At 35.9% G+C, this 17976-nt stretch overlaps 1 protein-coding gene across 5 annotated transcripts in view; it reads left to right on the top strand.

The window, feature by feature from the left end:
- LOC131166020 (spindle and kinetochore-associated protein 1 homolog) overlaps positions 1 to 17976 on the top strand; it is a 52346-nt gene that overhangs the window by 21699 nt on the left and 12671 nt on the right. Inside the window, exon 10 of one of the 5 annotated variants that reach the window (XM_058124238.1) lies at positions 17031 to 17952. The exons of 3 other annotated variants lie outside the window; for them this stretch is intronic. The gene's annotated coding sequence lies outside the window, so the exon portion shown is untranslated. Of the gene's footprint in view, positions 1 to 17004; positions 17953 to 17976 lie in introns of those variants that run through there. One more of the 5 variants, XM_058124237.1, reaches the window with a different exon arrangement.

The raw sequence follows: 17976 nt of genomic DNA, 5'->3' as shown, positions 1-17976 counted from the left end.
ACATACGAATAATACAAATATAAAATAGTTAGAAAAGAAAGAAGGTTGAAGTTGACAAATATAGAACATAAATGTCACATTACTAATATTATCAAAATAAAATATTTTCCTAACAAGTTAGTATTTTCAAATTTTTAATTAATGCTTCTATTGTGAGTATTTAAAGAAATTGTGAATTTTGCATCATTGTCATCCTCATTATAATCTTTTCCCCATCTTGCCACTTGGTATATTGAGAATGATATATGAAAGAGAGGGAAAAAGTGAGAAGAAAAAGTAAAAAATAAAATATATTTTTTTTCTAGTAACAGTCCTATTGCGGTTACATGACGGCCATAGTGGCCTTTATGTAATGGTCACGGTCTGTAACGGCCGCTACGACCGTGATTTTTCTTCCCACCGATTTCGCAGTGTGTAACGGTATCGGTAACCCAAAAAACCGTTATGTAACAGCATTATCTAACAGTCGCGGCCGTTATTTAAAACCATGGTTGCATGACCTTGAGTGACTAAGAATGGCTTCCGTTCAAGTGAGAGTGTTTGGAACTCATAAATGAGGAGATTGTTGAAAATTTCACTTGTGAGTTTGCCCAATATTGGAAAAATAGTGCAGAATGGATGCTTATAGGCATGGTTGGGAAGAATAATAGAAATTCTAAAATAAATAAAAAAATCGACTTATTGGATGTTGTGGTGTGGAAGGACCATGTTCTTAAAAGTCAATTTCGTGCCTATGGAGAGTGTATCTTTTACAAATAGTCATTGCATGCACAACATTCAAGATTACTCTATAGGCTCGGTTTTGTGTGTACTCACAAACAGTAGAACTATAAGAGCTCTCTGTTTGATTACGCAACAAAATCTAAAATTAAGAAAAAAGAAGAGGATAGCTGCATGTTTTCTTTGGAAAGGACTGGAGCATGCCTTTATTATGGGCTATAAACTGAATAACTCTCGTTGTAATAAACATGAAAAATAATTAAATATAAAACTTAATGTTAAATTTATAAGTGACAAAACTGAAAATTTTAAAAAACTATGTAGTTAATCAAATGAAATAACGACTATTTAATGCCTCATATTTATAGCATGTATTAAATATATATATATATATATATATATCTTAATTTGAAACACTTGAATACCATTTTTTTCTCTCTTTCTTCAGATTTTAATTATTATTTTTTTTTATAATTTGAACAATGTGGGGGATTGTTGGTATTTGGGTGTTTCAAATTAAAATAAAAAAAAAACTTCAATATGTGCCATAAATATGACACATTGAATAGTCATCATTATTTCATTTTAATGACGTACATGGTTTTTTAATTTTCAACTTTGTTGGTTATAAATTTAATATTCAGTTTTAAATTTATTTATTTTTCATATTTATTATAATGAGTTATTCAGTTTATAGACTATAAAAGACCTGCTCTAGTTCTTTCCAAACACAACATGCAACTCTCCTCTCCCTTTTCTTCCTTTTAGACTTTGTTTATAGCTTTGGTGTTGCTAGTTATAGATCAAGCATAAAATAAAGCCTATAATGGTTAAAGTAGGCATATTCGCCTAAAAGTTGTGATAAATTGTTTCATGTAGAGTAATTACTCTCAGTTATGTGAGGTCTGACTTCAAAGATTTGCAGACATGATCCTATGAGTAAAGGACTAGGATGGTGCATAACCTATTTGTACCAATCCGCAGGAGTTTTGTATCTAGAGATGTCATGAGAGAGATGTGTTTATTGTATTACACTAAAAGAATTTGGTTCAAGAATTTAATAGTCACCAAGATTTTGAAACTAATAGCACATTTTCTCTAAGTGCAATTCAAACCGAAAGGTATTGTCACCAATGCATTACATTTCTTGGTTGTTTATTTGTTTATTTTTAAATCTGAACCATGTGGGATATCATTGGTTTTTGAGTACTTCAAATTAAGAAAAATAATAATAATTCATGCAATAAATATGAGGCATTGAATTAGATTTGATTTTAATTAAATATATGGTTTTTAATTTTCAGTTTTATTTGTTATAAATTGAATATTAAGTTATATATTTATTTTTAATGTTATTACAGTGAGAGTTATTTAGATTATAGCCTTTAGATAGGCATGTCATAGCTTTTTCCCAATAGAACATGCAACTCTCCTCTTCTTTTTTCTTATTTATAGACTTTGTTGGGTAGTTGATCACTACATCTCCTATAGCTCTAGTGTTTGTGAGTGAACACAAAACAGTGCCTGCTGAGTAATCTTGGAGGTCGTGTGTGTAATGACTATTGGTATTCAGATACATCTCCATAGGTGTGAAGTTGGCTTTGAGGATAGCTGTCCTTCCATGCCACAACTTTTGATAAGTATATATTTCTTTTATTAATTTATTTTAGTATTATTATTATTTTTTTCCAGTAGTTTTGCTGTCAAGTTGATTTGGTTTCAATTTCTTTTGGGTTTGCTCTGCGAATTAATAAAAGAAGAAAAGAAGAGCTTTTTGAGAGGTTTCTACTATGATCCTTTTTGTCAAGACAGGAAATTATTTTCCTTTGAGTGGGATGCAGTTTTGTGAGCACTTAGAGTAGTGGAGAAATTTTGGAATAGACAATCCTGATGCTTATTGCTTGCAAATGAAGTTAGATAATTCAACAACAATTTTGTGAGTTTTGGTCACAAAAATCCACTCATCCTTGGGTAAAAATTATTAGAAATCCATGAAGGTCTTTGTGTCGAATAGCTTAGATGATTGGTTGCACTTGAGAAGCTTTTATACATTGGAAATTCTAGAGGGAAATGATGCCTCAAGTTGGTGGATGTTCTGCAAAACATTGAATGGTGACGAAAGCAAAATACAACCATTTCCATAGAAAACTATGAATTTTTATGTAGGGGTTGTGATTCTACAAATATAGTGTAGTGTGAGGAAGAAAGTCTTGGGTATAATGCGCTTTCCAATGTTATGCAGAGATGGTGAAGTATGGAGCTTCTTCTTATCAGAGATGGGGAAATTTTGGCAGCACAATCGGGAAACCCAGCAAGGTAAGTTGTCAAGTTTGGAAATCTCCAATTTGGGAGGGAGTGATTCTTGGGCAGTATCTAGGTCAAAATATGTTCAAACTATACGTAGAATCTTGCTAAGAAAGAAATGGGCCGAAGCTAATTGAGTTTGAAAATAAATTTTAAATTATGTTATTAGAAAATAAATCAAAAAAATAAATTTTACATTACATGTTTTGGGCTTGGAGGCCTCACTCTAAAACCTGCCTAACCGATAGGCCTAAGGGAGGAAAACTTTGGGTAGAAAAAGAAAAGTACAATTTAAGTCATAATCTAGTAATGTTAGAGGGGCTTTAGTTGATTGATGGGGGCTTGGATCTACAGCCTTTGGTGAAGAAGAGTATAGAGGGTCATTAGAGATGCTAGAGAAATAGGACAAGAAGGATGATTTTGTGATGGTGGATCCTTGCAACGCTTTAACCCAGGTACCAATTTGGAATTTGGCTTGGAATCACAAAGAGTCTTGTTAGATGAAAAAGATGAAGATGCTGCTACTTCTTCAATTCACTAGTCCACAAGTTGTGGACGTAGAACTAAAAGTAAACTTGTAGGTAGTGCAAAGAATGATGATTAAACAAAGAAGTTTGGGGTTATAGAGAATCTTTTGGAAGATCTAGTAGATTCTGGATATGATATAGCTTGGGAGTTTGGAGTGAAGAGTCTAGAACCTAATAAGCGTAGTTGTAGCCAATAAGTATGCTAGAAACTCAGCAGATGGATCCCATTTCCACCCTTGAAACTGAAGTGAAAGAATGGTATGAAGAAGATAGTAATATACTTTTGAAACATGTTTGGGAATTTGAGGATGATTTTTTGCTCTCTGCTTATTTGGAGGATGTGGAGAATTTAGAGGTTGTGGAGGAACATAGGAATTGTTGAGATTTCAAAGCAAGAGGTACTTCTTGAGGTGACAAGGGGACTTATATCAAATCTCCTTCTTTTGATCAATTTGGTAAGGTTTTTTCAAGTTTTCTATAGGTTCAATAACTTTTTGATAAGGGAGCTTTAGTTTCTGAAAATCTCCTGGATAATTTTTTGTTGTCATCCTATATTTCATTATTCGAGTAATTTTAAATATGGGTTTGTGATTTTTTATGCTCGCAATGAGTTAGTCAATTGTGACAAAGGTGTCCAGTCTATGTATGTGGTTCGCCTTAATGAAAAGAATTATCTTTCTTGCTAAAGAAAATTTGGTTCTGCAGGAAGGACCTTAAACCTTGATACATTAGGAGGTGAGAGGGATGGAGATTCTTGATAGGATGGGCTGTTATGCACTTAATCCTGTAGGGTCATTAAGGTTTCTATTTCCCCTAGAATACATAAGTGGAAAAAAAGGGTGGAGAAAGAACTGCAAAAATTGGCCTCTAATATAAACTTTGGAGGGGGTGGGAGTGGAGGGCAAGATCGTTAGGGTAGTAAGGTGTATAGTCATGATACCGAGTTAGAATATTAGGGGTTTGGGTTGCCCCTGATAAACATCTTAGATTAAATATATTATAGTTAAGGTTGCCCTAGATGTTGTTATGCTTCTAGAGTCTCAATTGGAGGTGATGGATGGTTTTCTTGTTAGGAGTGTCTCGGACTTAAGATTCAAAGATTGGGTTTCATTAGCATCTACTTGTTCTTTGGGGGTGGGGGTGGGGGTGGGGGTGGGAGGGGCATTGTAATCATTTGGGATACTAGATAGCTAGCAAATTGGATGTTTTATTGATTCCTTTTCTATTTCTATTTGTTTAGATGACATAAGAAAGGGGTAGTGGTACTCCTTGGTCTATGGACCGAATAACCCTTGAGGGTATATTGTGGGATGAACTAGCTACAGTTTGGCATTTGTTCCCCATTGTGCTTGAGGGGAGATTTTAATGTCATCAAGTCCACTAATGAGAAATTGGGAGGCTTTAGAATTACCTTAAGCATGAGGGGCTTTGATACTTTTATTAGAGAGTGTGGTTTGAAGGATATTCCTGAATGCTCAATTTACTTGGTTTGCTGATGGCATTCAATCATTGGCCACTAGGATTTAGGCTTATGTTTACTACTAATCGAGAGGATGCATTTCCTACCTTAACTCAACAAGTGCACCTTGAGTTATTTCTCATCATTGCCCTTTGGTTCTTGAGTCTAAACTTGTAAAATCAGGCCTACTTTTTTTTCTTTTTAGATTTGAAAACATCTAATTCACACGTCTTGAATTAAAAAAAAAAAAAAAAAATGATATTCTTAAGGAATTGGGTGTGATTGATTGATTGTCCGAGGTACCTCTTTTTGAGGACATAGCTTGTAGATGAGTTCAATTGTCCAATGAGATTGAACTAGTTATTTTATGGGAAGAGATGAGTTGGAGGCATAAATGATAAATCTAGAATGAATTGGGTTAGGAATGGGGATTGTAACTCTAGACTCTTCCATAGGGTTGCGACTGGTGGGATAAGAAGGAATTTTGTTAAAGAGCTCAAGGATGATAAGGGAGATGTTACTAGGGCTTCTAACCATATTGTTGTTTTATCACTTATTTTAATAGGAGCCTCTTTCAGAGGAGGATGATGGGAGAGTTATGGTTGAGGGGCTGGTTGGTATCCTACATTAGTAAATAAAGCAACTTGGTGATAGAGACCCTTTAAGGAAGAGGAGATTAAGAGCTATGTTTTTAAGATGGATAGAGATAAGGCTCCTAGATCGCATGGTATTGTTATGGCATTTTTTCAGGAAAGGAAGATCTTCCCAAAGTTTTTCTCAAGTTCTTTGCCAATGCAATGGTAGGAAGGAAGTAAAAACTCTACTTTTATATGACCTTGGTGCCTAAAAAAGATTGTGCAGTTAAAGTCAAGGACTTTAGAGCAATTATTTTGGTAACTAGTGTTTATAACATTTTGACTAAGGTGTTTATCCATGAAATGCAATTTTGGAGGACACTCTCTTTTAACTAGAGTGCCTTTATAGATGATAGACAGATCCTGGATGCTACCTTGGTTGCAATGAGGTGGTTGAAGATACTTGTTGAATAATTGGGTAAAATGGAAGACCTAAACTCAATGATAGGTCTCTCCCTCTATTTATAATACATGTCAAGTACAATAGGAATGACCTTAATACTCTTACTAACTCACACTTATCACTAACAAAACTCTTAACACATAATAATACTACTAAATGACTAAATAACCATCAACACTCCCCCTTAACTTGGAGCATATATATTATATACTCCTAGCTTGTTACAGATGAATTTCACACGCGCACCTCCCAAAGCTTTAGTGAACAAATCAGCAAGCTGAAACTTAGACTTCATATGAGTGGTTGTAATGAGCTTCTATATAAGTTTCTTGCGAATAAAGTGGCAATCAACTTCAATGTGCTTTGTTTGCTCATGGGAGATCGGGTTGGAGGCAATATGAATAGCAACTCGATTATCACACATCAACTCCATAGGCTGAGAATGGAAAACCTAGTTCTTTCAACATGTTCTTCAACCGAAAAAGTTCACATGTAGTGTGCGCCATAGTCCTATGCCCTCACTCAGTACTCTACTTAGCCACCACAGTTTGTTTCTTACTTTTCAATGACACAAAATTAGTACTGATAGAGATACAATACTTGGTTGTTGATCTTTGGTTGGAAGGTGACTTAGGCCAATCTACATCTATATATCCCTAAATATAAGTGTGACCTCGATCTTGATATAAAAGACCTCTTCCTGGTGCACCTTTGAGATATCTCAAAATTCAAACTACTACATCCCAGTGACTTGTTCTCGAGAAATTGAGATACAAACTCACAATAGTTGTTCCGAAGGATATATTTGGTCCATTGATTGAGATAATTCAACTTTCCAACAAGTCTCTAGTACCGACTTGAGTTAGGCAACAAAAACCCCATATCTAACACCAAGTTACTATTGGGATCCATGGGTATATGAACAAGTTTGGATCCCAATAGTCCCGTCTCATCTAAAAGATGAAGAAAATACTTCCTCTGTGACAAGACAGTTCCCGTACGAGATCTCAATACTTTTATACCCAAGAAGTACTTCAATGATCCCAAGTCCTTGGTTTGAAACTTACATTGTAGGAAAAACTTGAGGTCCTGGATGCCTCGATCGTCATCACCAGTGATCACAATGTCATCCACTTACACAGCAAGCAAAATCCTTCCAAATGGAGTATGACGATAAAATACATAGGGATCTACTGCACATTGATGGAGGCCAAACTCAAGTAATACAACACTAAAATGGCCAACCATGCTCTTGGAGATTGTTTGTCCATACAATGATTTCTTAAGCCGACATACTGAGCTTGACGCCCTTTGAGCAACAAACCCAGGTGGTTGCTCCATATATACGTCCTCATGAAGATCACCATGTAGGAAATCATTCCTCACATCTAATTGATGTAGAGGCCAATGATAAGTGGTGGCTAAAGAAATGAACAAATGTATCGAGGCAAGTTTAGCGACCGAAGAGAATGTGTCTGAATAATCCAAACATACACTTGAGTATACCTCTTAGCAACAAGGTGGGGTCTTCAAACGAGCCACATAACCATCAGGATTGACTTATCTTGCACGCCCAACGACAACCAACCACAAATTTATTAGGTGGAAGAGGTACCAAATCCCAAGTATCATTATCATGTAGTGCATGCATCTCTTCAACTGTTGTCGTCCCCCATCTAGAATGGGATAGGGCTTTAGAAATAGATTTTCGAAGAGCAACAAAATATAGATTACTAACAAAATAGTCATAAGAGCGTGACAAGAAATCATAACAAACAAAATTAGAGATCGGATGTTGGATACAAGTGTGCTTACCTTTCGAACAAGAAGATCAACATAATAGGAAATAAGATCATTCGACGAGGGAACTAGGGCCATAGTAGTAGAAGCTGGAGAAGGCACTTCCCCCTTGAGTGGGCATGTGTATACCTGCAAATCGGGATGATCCAAGTGATGAGAAGGACTCAAACTGGATGAAGATGTAGGAGGATTGGGCATAGATAATAGGTTTGGATATGAAAGGCAAGGTAGAGGAAGGGAACATCAAGGTCAACAAAACTCAAGGAATTAGAGTAGTATGATGTAGACTCAGAAAATGTGACATCAACAGAGACAAAGAATCGATGTAAAGTAGGACTATAACATCAATACCCCTTTTGAGTATAGGAATAACCCAGAAAAATATATTTGATAGCATGAGGGTCCAACTTATCCATTCCTGGAGTTAACTGATGGACAAAGGACACAGTTGAATATACGAGGAAGGGAGAACAAAGGAGCCTTAGGGAAGATAATTGAATATGGGATTTTACCAAGGACAAATGATTTCATTATATTGATGAGGGGGCAAACTGTGAGCATAAAATCACTCCAAAAAACTTTGGGGCATTCATTTGATATAATAGGGTATGAATGACTTCAAGAATATGTTTGTTTTTCTGCTCTGCAACTCCATTTTGTTATGGAGTGTGGGCACAAGAGGATTGATGGATCATACTAAAAGTTAGTCGTATAGGTATTGAATTGGGTATTGAAGTACTCATTAGCATTGTCACTACGAAGTATCCTGATTGGCATATCAAATTGAGTCTTTATTTGGGAAAAAAAGGCACAAAAGATATCGAACAACTCGAAACAATCTTTCATTGAATATAACCAAGTCATCCTAAAGTAGTCATAACAAATGTAACAAAGTACCCAAACCCCAACTTTGATGTGACCCGACTAGGACCCCAAATATTGGAATGGACTTGCATGAAAGGACTAACCACTTGTTTGTTGACTTGAGAATCAAAGGGAACACGATGATATTTCTTAATTGGCAAGACTCACCACTCAAATTAGACACATAATTCAATGTAGGAACTAGCTGTTTCAACTTGTCCAAAGACGGATGACCAAGACAACAATGGATTTGAAGTGGCATAGCTGCGATTGTGCAGGCAATGGGTGGAGAAGGCGGCTTAAAGTAGTAAAGTCCATGAGCCTCACGTCCTATGCCAATCATAGCTCTCGTCTTTAGATCTTGAATAACCACAAAATTTGGAAAAAATGTGACTGAACAATTTAGTGACTTTGTAAGCTTACTAATTAACATGAGATTGAAAGGAGATTTAGGAATATACAAAGCAAAAGAAAGAGAGATGGAAGGAGTAGGATTTACTGTTCCTATCCCCTTGACAGCAATAGTAGACCCATCAACAAGGGTAAGTTGAGGTAGATTTTTAGAATACTGGAGGTTAGAAAAGAAGTTGGTTGCACCTGTTATATGGTCAGTGGCAGCAAAATGGGTAACCCAAGGACTAGTAGGAAGGATACTAGATGGCATACAAACTGTAAAATTACTTTCTTGGAAAAAACGCAATGTGATAAGATGCTTGTTGAGACGATTAATACTGTAGAAACCTTTAATACTCCTTCTCTGATACAATCATAGTATGCGGTTCACTCAAACAAGTGACTAACGAGGGAACCATACTTTTGGGATTTGCAAACTCCATTTCAACATTCATGAAATCAGACCAATGATCACAAGATTAATTGCTGGAACATTCGAAACAACCACAAACAAGGTGACCCACCACGAACAAGTCGCAAATAAATCAGTAAAAGGCTGCCACAGCACCAAGAAACTCAAACGCAGCCCCAAGAAAGCAACACACAGCACTGGAACAATTGGTGTGGTGAACCACTGAAACTACCATGGACAAGTCACCAACAAACTTATATAACACTGCCATAGCCTCACAAAAAACAACTTATAAGCACTGCCACTGCTCCAAGAGACCAATGATTGTTACTAACACTGAACAACAACTACCGAATTACCACAAGTGCTTGGTCGCAACAAAGATTGGATCCTTGAGCAAAACACATGCCCAACAGCTTGATATTTCAGTAAATGGAAGGAATTAGAGCATTGAATCCAAAAACACAGCAAATCCCACTGTTCCAGACCCAATAACCTCAATAACCATCGATAAACAGCTTCATGAAGCATCAAACAACCATTCCTTGGGTGCTGCACGTGAGCAATTAAAAAAGGTGAGATCTTTGGACAAAAAAACATCACGAAAAACTCCAATAACATATTAATAGAGGGATTGGATCTCTGCTGGATGATTTCAGGTAAAAAACAACAACAACAATAAAAAAACCAAGCCTTAGTCCCACTAAGTGGGGTCGGCTATATGAATCCTTTTCCGCCAATTTATGCGATCATGGACCATTTCTTTTGATAGATTCAAGGATATTAAATCCTTACTATCTCCTCCCAAGTTATTTTAGGTCTACCCCTACCCCTTCTACTGCCCCCCACAGTAACTAAGTCACTCTTCCTCACAGGTGCACTATAAGGTTTACGTTGCAAGTGTCCATACCATTTGAATCGTCCCTCCCTTATCTTATCTTCTATAGGAGCTACACCTAACTTACCACGAATATGTTCATTCCTTAATTTATCTTTCAATGTTATACCACTCATCCATCTAAGCATCCTCATCTCGGCAACTTTTACTTTTTGGATATTATGTATCTTCGTCGCCCAACATTTCGATCCATATAGCATAGCTGGTCTTATAGCTGTCTTATAAAACTTCCCTTTCAATTTAAAGGGTATTCTACGATCACATAGCACACTTGAAGCACTTCTCCATTTTACCCAACTTGCTTTAACTCTATGCATTACATCATCTTCAATTTCTCCTTCAGCTTGCATAATAGATCCAAGGTATCGAAATCTACAAGTGTTATTTATTTCTTCATCATCAAGTTTAACTTTGTCTCCAATATTCCTCTTATCATTACTAAAATTACATTTCATATATTCTGTTTTATTTCTACTTATCCTAAAGCCTCTAGATACCAAAGCTTCTCTCCATAGTTCTAACTCAGCCTTTACTCCATCCCTAGTTTTGTCAATTAATACAATATCATCTGCAAACAACAAACACCATGGAACCTCCTTTTGAATACTCTTAGTCAATTGGTCTATCACTAAAGCAAAAAGATAAGGACTCAAAGAAGATCCTTGATGTACACCTATGGTAATTGGAAATTCTCTAGTTTCTCCATCTATAGTCCTTACACTAGTCATTATTCCATCGTACATATCCTTAATGACATCGGTATACCTACAACATATACCCTTTTTTTCTAAAATCCACCATAGAACTTCCCTAGGTATCCTATCATATGCTTTCTTAAGGTCAATAAATATCATATACAAGTCTCTCTTCTTTTCCCTAAACTTTTCCATTAATCTTCTTAAAAGATAAATAGCTTCTGTGGTAGATCTCCCAGGCATAAAACCAAATTGATTTTTTGAGATCTTCGTTTCTAACCTTAATCTTTGTTCAACTACTCTTTTCCATAGTTTCATCGTATGACTCATAAGTTTAATTCTACTATAGTTATTACAATTTTGAATATCTCTTTTATTTTTGTATATAGGTATTAAAGTGCTTTTCCTCCATTCATCTGGCATTTTCTTAGTTTTTACAATTGTATTAAATAAATTAGTTAACCATATAATTCCGTTATCACCCAAGCATTTCCAAACTTCAATTGGGATGTTATCTGGTCCCATAGCTTTCCCATTTTTCATCTTTTTTAGTGCAAACTTAACTTCGTTAACTCTAATTTTGCGAATAAATTTTATTTTTTAGTCTTTTCCTCATTTGACAACTCTAAGTTTAAGCCTTCTATTTGGTTTTTGTTAAACAACTTACTAAAGTAACTTCGCCATCTTTCTTTAATATCTTCGTCCTTAACCAAGACAATATCATCCTCACTTTTTATGCATTTTACATTTCCTAAGTCCTTGCTCTTCCTTTCTCTAGCTTTAGCAAGTTTAAATATATCTCTTTCCCCTTCTTTTGTACCTAAGCTATCATACAAACTATTAAATGATCTATATTTAGCTTCACTAACGGCCCTTTTTGCATCTTTTTTTGCCTCCTTATATTTTTCAAAGTTATCTCTATTTCTACATTTTTGCCACGTTTTATACCAAATTCTTTTTGTCTTTATGATTTTTTGTACATCTTTATCCCACCACCAACTTTCTTTGCTATTCGAGAATCTTCCCCTTGATTCACCTAAAATTTCTTTTGCTATCTTTTTAATAGAGCTAGTTAATCTATTCCAAAGAGTATTTGTATCTATCCCATCCTCTAAGGTCCAATCCCCATCTTTGATCATTTTATCTTTAAATTTAATTATATTTTCTCCTTTCAGGTAAAAAACATGCTTGAAATTAGCTTCATGCGCTGGCGCGTGGGGTTGGCCTTGGCACCCTTCAACTGGTGCGTGAGGGCAGATGGAACATTGCCTGGAGATGGGATTTCAGTGGGGGGCAGATCAGCAGTGTCTGTGGGTGATTTTTGCAAAATCTATAGTAGATTTGGTGTTCTTGAACTTGCAGTGTCGCCCAGAAAATTTCCAGCAACTGGTCTGACTTTCGGTTTCTGCTGGCTGTTTTCTAGGGCTGTAGTGTTGCTGGAAATTCTTCTATGATGGTAGACATGCATCAGATTTTGGGTTTTAGGCTTCGGTTTTGATGGTGGTGGTAACAATTAGGGTTTAGGTTTCAGAGTCATGTTCTAATGCCATGTTGAATAATTAGGTAAAATGGAAGACCTAAACTCAATGATAGGTCTCTCCCTTTATTTATAATATATGTCAATTACAACAGGAATGACCATAATACCCTTTCTAACTCACACTTATTACTAACAAAACTCTTAACACATAATAATAATGCTAAATGACTAAACAACCATTAACAATATTCTTCGAAAGGGAAAAGAGAGGAGGTCTGATGTTGAAATTCGACATTTAGAAAGCTTGTGATAGGTTGCCACTTATTACCATCAAAACTCTTAACACATAATAAGAATGCTAAATGACTAAATAACCATTAACAATATTCTTCGAAAGGGAGAAGAGAGGAGGTCTGATGTTGAAATTCGACATTCAGAAAGCTTATGATAGGTTGAGCTAAAGCGTCCAGGACAAGGTTATGGGCAGAAAAGGTTTTGGTTTGAGGTGGAGAAAATGGTTTAAAGGATGTTTATGTTTTGAAATCTTTTTAGTCTTGGTGAATAGTAAGGCTCTAAGACAATGATATGCTTGCTTCTTTAATCTGCTAACCATCTTATAGGTGTCTTGAGAAAGTGTTGGGTTGAAAATTAACTTCTGTAAGAGTTGTGTGGTGGGCCTTGGTATTAATGTGGATCCTTTTGTTAGGCTAGCTGGTTGTGCAATTTTGACTCCATCACCTGTTTAGGTGTCCCTTTAGGTGGTTATCTTAGCGCTAACTCTTTTTGGGACCCAATTTTAAAGATAGTGGCTAGGAGATTGGATGGGTGGAAAGGAGTGTTCTTCACTTTAGGGGGTTGATGCCGGGGTAGCATCAGGGTTCTGCAGCAACGGAGAAATTAGAAGAGGTGGAAGGGGAAGAGAGGAGAGAGGAGATACTGGGGGGGGGGGGGGGGGGGGAGGAACTCACATTCACTTCAATTCACATTCATCAATAACTGGCTACAACATGGCTGTCATACACTATTTATAAGAAAGCCTCTTTACATAAAATTACACCTAAACCCCTAAAACAACATTACATTACAAATATACCTCTACTTTACACAAATATTTCAAACAACCCCCAAATACACATAATCCTATTTTAATTAATACTGAACACAGATAATAAACTACTAACCACACATAATAAACTACTAACTTAACCCCACAATTCCTTAACCCTACTTTTCTTAATTATTTTCCAGCAAGGATCTTTCCAAGGTCTTACTTCGTGTCCTACATCAGGGGTCATATTACTCTTATCCATGCTTGTTTGTCCTCCATCCCTTTATATTACCTTTCTCTTTTTAGAATTCTTGTGAGAAATGGTTTGGTGCTTTCCTTAGTTGTGGAAAACATTTTTCATTTTCCATTCAAGTTTCCAAGAAATTACAAAGAAGTTAGCTAATTTCTTTTTTAGTTTTACAACATTTGTTTGAAATGAATGAACAATTATAACCAAATTTGGTACTATTTGCTTGTAGAAATAGTTTTATTTTTCATTTTAAAATTTCCAAAAAATTATTAAAATTTCACCTTGTTTTCCAATTTTCTAATCATATAGAAAAGTTGGAAAACACCTTTTCATATTTTTTTTAGATTCCTAACTCTTACTTTGCATATGGGAGCATGGAATTCGAATCTTGGGCCTTAATTTGTGTGGATTTTGTATAGAGTTTCTTTTAATCAACACATCCAAATTCAAGCCCCAAAATCCATGATTTTAAAGATTATCTTATATAAACTTTGGAAAATTCGAAAACAACTTATCTTTTTCTATGATTGTTTTGAAATCTAGAAATAAAGAATGAAAAATTGTTTTGCACATTTAAACAAACTCTTCATTTTCTACCTTTTTAATGTCAGTTGAAAAATTGAAAAAAAAGCTAAAATTTGTATGGCTCTTGGAAAACTAAAAATTGGAAAATGGAAAATGTTTTCTACAACTAGATAGACCTTAATTCTTTTTTGCATAAGGTAAATCCGTACAAAATTTGATCTACTACAAAATGGATGGGATGCCAAAGTGGGAGTTAATCTTATTCAAGTCCTTGAAAGTTTGTATCTCAAATTTATCATCATTTTTTCTTGCTAAAGTCCATTATATGGTGGGTAATAGGGTGTGAATGCGTTTATTGGAAGGCCTTTGGGTGGGGGAGATGCCTTTGTCTCTTGCATATCTGCGTCTCTTTTGATTATCAAATCTTGATGATACCCCAATTTTTGCATTTTTTCTTTTGCAAGAGGATGGGCATTCTTGGAACTTCCACTTTTGGAGAGATCTTAATGAGAGAGATTAATGAGTTGACATTTTTATCTGCTTGCTAGACCCTTTTCATGTTCATTTTGGGAGTGATAAAGGGTTTGGAGCTTAGATCCTTCTAGGAAGTTCACTTATAAATCCTTCCCCCACCACCACCCCCCCCCCCTATTTGACTCTTCATCCTAATGTGGACCCTTTTCCCTGAATTCTTTGATTTGGGAAGCTAAAGCTCCCTGAAAAGTAAAGCTTTTATTTGGATTGCAATATATGAGAAAATCACACCAATGCTTTGTGTCACGGACCTCTAAAATGGGACTCAAGTAAGGGTCGTGTGGCACTCGTTGAGAGCTCTCCCTCGACAAGTCAGTCAAATCTGACACGTTCAAGCCTGCAAGCACGAGCACTAGGTGAGTCTCAATACTCAAGGAACAATAGGATTTCACACGAGCAATATATTCTTATACCCCGAATAAAACTATAACCATCAGAGACATCACAATCCAAGGCAACAAAACACCACAATGAAAAGAACTACTTGTATTATTCAACTACAAGAGAATCACCATACAAATAATAACACAGATAATCATATATTCATTCTAAATCCCTGGAGAATACAATTATAGCAGTATCTCTCTCCCCTTTTCTCCCATTACATTGTCACTCCCTAACATTTTGCATCAAAAGAGGAGGCCTAATAAAGCCCTGTCACCTTGTGTTTGCGTCCTTCGTATGAGGAGTGGGTAGACTTGCTCAAATTTGTTTCTTAACTGCCCTTTCACTTCGGCTGCTGTTTGGAATAAATTATTTGGTATAGCTGGTGAAAATTGGGTTTGGCCCTCTATATTGAAGACTTTTTGTACTAATATTTTAGGGGATTTGGCAAGGGAAAGGATAGGAAAGCTTTGTGGCGGGCCACTGTTATGGCTATTATTTAGTTTGTTTGGTTGGAGAGGACTGCTAGAAACTTCAAAGGAGTGGCTAATACTGACAATTTGCTTTGGAATAGAATGGTTTATCTTGCATAGCTGTGGGTGTTGGCAAGTAGGATTTTTTTTTTTGTCATGTTTCTTTTGGGGGATTGCTTGGCTAACTTGGCTCTGCTTCATTGAGTTTCCTTTTTCTTTTGTCTTTTTGTTTTTGCTATGTAAGGTTGCGTACTATAGACCCATCATGGTCTGCCCCTTCCCCAGACCCTGCATACACGAGGGCTCTGTGCACCGGGCTGCCCTAAAATGTTATGTTCCTGTAACTGGTTTTTATTGTTGCAAAGAGAGGATATCTTATTCTCTTGCTTTGTCCCGTTTTTTTTTTTTTTGATGTACACTTTTATCTCTTCTAATATAATTCTGTTTATCGAGAAAATAAAATTATTGAAGGGTGTAATTTTCTCTGAACATTTTAAATTAATTAATACATCCTGTAGTGAGCAATTGGCCCTTCACTTTTTATGCTGTATGAGAGTTCATTTTGGATACCCCACCTGAGGATGCCAATTGCATAAGGATTAAGGGTTGTATAATTGGGCTTTCCCAAAACAGAGATTAAAATTGATTTTTAGAGGATCAAGGAGATTAGGATGGTTGAATACTATTTAAAGCAAACACAAGTATGCATATTGCTATATGGCTGACCAAAAAAAAAAATATTTGAAAAAAATTGAAGTTATATTTAATGAGTGTTAATAAATGCAAGGAATGCTTTGTCATAAATCCCACATGCTGGCCCTTTAAAGCTCATATTTTCTATCCTCTTACAGTGTAACCTGATTCATAGTTGGCAATGGGAATCTTTGTTCAATTTTGGTGGATGTTTGGGTGTGTGATGTTTCATTGGAGGTGGTTCCGTATCTTTTTAAACTATCTTCTAAGCATAATGCTTTGATTAATTCTTTTTGTTCTTTAGAGGGGGGCTTGTTTTTGTTGAGATTTCCATTTTTACAGAAACCTCAATGAGAGAGTTTGATGCGCTTACTATTTTTGTTGAAAGCTTTGGATCTTTAGTTGAAATATTCTATTCCTTATTTTATTCCTATGAATAATGTTATTTTAGAAGGCTAAGGCTCCTTTTAAGATCAAGGCTTTGATGTGGACTTTGGCTCTCAATAGGACTGATGCCTAATGACTTGTGGCAGGTGAGGAAGCCTTATAAAGCTACCAGCCAATATTTCCATTGTGTGTTTAAAGTCTGGTGGAACTACCGAGCATCTTTTCCTCTATTGTAGTGTGGCTAAGAAGCTCTGGACAATTTTTTTTTCTCTATTTTTTACAAGGAATTTTCACAAGTATGAAGCTGTTTTTATGGTGTGTTCTGAGTTTTGGGAGGAATAAGAAAGGAATGGCGTTATGGAAATGGGCAGTATTTGCTCTTTTTTTGGACTTAGTTCCATCGTAGGGTCAGTAAGGAGCTCTGGAACAAACTTCATTTTTATATTTGATGAGATGAGGGTTTTAGAATTTTTGATATTGAGGTTTTGGGTTTCTTGGATTAGTAAGAAAGGGATGGTATTTGGTCTTGGTTTGGACTCTGTGACTCGAGAGGAATGCCACTATGCTAGCATCTTCAATGGAAAATCAACACCTTCACATTTATTGTGGGATAGGTAGTTTCCCTTGCCACTTTCTGGGCACATAATTTTAAAGAGGGAATTTTGTTGAGGGGACTTTATAGTAATTGCTTGTCTGGTTGTTTTTAGGAGGATGTCTCATTCTGGATGTCGTTATCTTTCTTTTTTGAGAATGAAATTCTTTTCTATGTAAAAAAAGACACATTTTGCACACATCGTATTAGTGTTTGGCATCTCCAGTCTCGCACAAGAGGCCAAGGCCTGCGATCGACTGTCCTAGTGAAAAGAAGTGGGGAATGGGATTAAGGGATACCTCAGTAGGGGGACAACAAAAAACAAGGTAGGAAAGCGACAAAGGTTTGGTGATGAAGGTTGTTAATTTTAATATTCGTTTCACCTTTCTTGTCATTTTTAGTTGTTGCAACCAATATGTAATCTAATCTAGTCGAATGTTTTTTATCTGAAAAAGCAATCCATTAATATTTTTACCTATTTATATTGTGATAAAGAACCC

This window comes from Malania oleifera, chromosome 10, assembly GCF_029873635.1.
Source record: "Malania oleifera isolate guangnan ecotype guangnan chromosome 10, ASM2987363v1, whole genome shotgun sequence".
NCBI lineage: Eukaryota > Viridiplantae > Streptophyta > Magnoliopsida > Santalales > Ximeniaceae > Malania > Malania oleifera.
Note: the sequence above shows the minus strand (reverse complement) of the source record. Positions and strands in the feature narration are given on the sequence as shown.